General features: G+C 35.7%; 1 non-coding gene across 1 annotated transcript; it reads right to left on the minus strand.

Moving 5' to 3' along the window:
* Positions 1-842: 842 nt before the first annotated feature.
* LOC125183300 (U1 spliceosomal RNA) lies at positions 843-999 on the minus strand. Its single transcript, XR_007165095.2, has one exon. It is a non-coding gene; the product is annotated as a U1 spliceosomal RNA (small nuclear RNA).
* Between the last annotated feature and the right edge of the window lie 974 nt (positions 1,000-1,973).

The following is a 1,973-nucleotide window of genomic DNA, read 5'->3' on the forward strand; positions in this document are numbered from 1 at the left end:
TGGGAACTACCGAAGGAAAATAATTTCCTTTCCTTTTTTCTTGATCTTTAATTCTGAATTCACAAAGTGTGGATAATCCTGTTGTATAATTGCTAATTTTGTGGATTAAGTATTTAATTCCTGATATGTTACAATAGTTTTATGGCCAGAGAATGTTGCCATCAAATAGCAAGAAGTGGTTCTGAAGACTCATAAAACCAAACATGGCATGCTACCTTTTGTATGTAATTCTTTCTTTTAGTTTTGTTTAACATTTTAACTTGTGTTGCATGCAGATGACAGCTTCATTCCTAACTATGGGGTACCAGGAAAAACCAAGTATCACATCATCCAGTCTTCTAAAATGGAAGTCAGTCCACTAAGAGTCTGTCCTCAGTGATAACCATTCTTTTTGTGCAAGAAAACACTCTTGGTTTTGTTTGCTTTTTCATCAACTGTCTTCCTGTCACTGGGGGGATGTAGGGTGAGTCTAACAGAACCTGCCTTTCATAAACCCATGCTGTCTGGCTCTGAATACCTGTTTGTGCTCTACATGCTGTATGATGGTATTCAAGACGATTTGCTCCATGACCTTCCTTGACAGGCCTGTAGTTCCCTGGATATTCCTTCCTGTCTTTGTAGATGGATATCACATTTGTTAACCTCCAGACAACCGGGACCTCTGAAGTTAACCAGGACTGATGATAAATCATTGAAAGTGCCTCGGTGAGGCACTTCTGCCAGCTTCTTCAATACCTGATAAACTCAGTACATTTGAAAAGGCCGGCATCTGTGCCTTCAAAATTGCATTCTTGAAGGATGTCCAGCCTTCCTTTTCTCTTTAGAACAGTAGATAAAATTTTCAGGGGAGAGCACAAATGCAGTTCCCCACTCCTACAATTTCTGAATTTCCTGCATTTGGGAAAATCACAGGAGTCAGCAAAGCAGTGTGCAGGGGAAGAGCCTCACCCTAGGAAAACTGCCTGCCTAATCATATTGTCTCCCCTGCCAGGTAAGTATGGAAGATGGATGAATGGAATTCCAGCAGTAAGATTGCATAGGCCATAATTTTGTAAGAAATAAAAAATATAAAGAGCAAATTCAGGCTCACATGAATGAAACAACAAGCATACATTGAAAGTAGAGTATCTGCTTAATAATATACTTTAATGCTGCCTTCATAATGCTGAGGAGTCATATCTACAGACATTAGATGTAGTCTGATCAATGTCAAAAACAGAAGGTCTATAATTTTTCTGGTCTATAACAATGTCTATGATTGTGAATGTAATTTCCCAAATTGCATAGATTTCAGTAGAGCTGTATCATCCTGTAAACATATATCTGGTTATATATCTACTAATGTTCTACAGTTTACATGAATATTTCTGCTTCTTGTTTTTCATTTTTCCTTGAACCACAGCTAAATTTCACAAAATAATTTTCCAAAGTGTATTATCTCACTTTTATTTATTTATTTTTTCAGACTGAATCTTATTTTAGTGTCGCTCATAATGATAATCATTGAAGAAACCTCTGTTTTTGTAGAATATGAAGGTGAATGAATACAGGTTAAAATTTAAGCTATACCTGGATGTAACACATTGGTTTATTCAAAACCACAGTAAATTTTCAAGAAAGATCCTGTGATGCTCTGTATGAACCACTATCAATACAGTTCAGTTATATAACATCTGTTTCATTCCTTTAACCTGAAGTTACTCAACTTTATCTCTATTTGGGGTCCAAGAGTGCTTATAGGATACACTGAAATAGTTTTGCTATCCTTTTGGAAAAAAAGTGATGCTAATATGAAAAGACACACAGTAGTCAACAAATATGTAAATTATGAAGTAAGTTACCATATTGTTTGGATGAGAAAGAATGTTAGATGAAACCTCCCAAGTGAAGAAACTTTCTAAACACACCAAGCTTGTTGTACAAATGAAAATATGTTTCAGTTTCTGCAATGTTCTTTAATAACCATACAGAAT

Source organism: Anser cygnoides, chromosome 2 (genome assembly GCF_040182565.1).
Source record: "Anser cygnoides isolate HZ-2024a breed goose chromosome 2, Taihu_goose_T2T_genome, whole genome shotgun sequence".
In the NCBI taxonomy this organism is placed as follows: domain Eukaryota; kingdom Metazoa; phylum Chordata; class Aves; order Anseriformes; family Anatidae; genus Anser; species Anser cygnoides.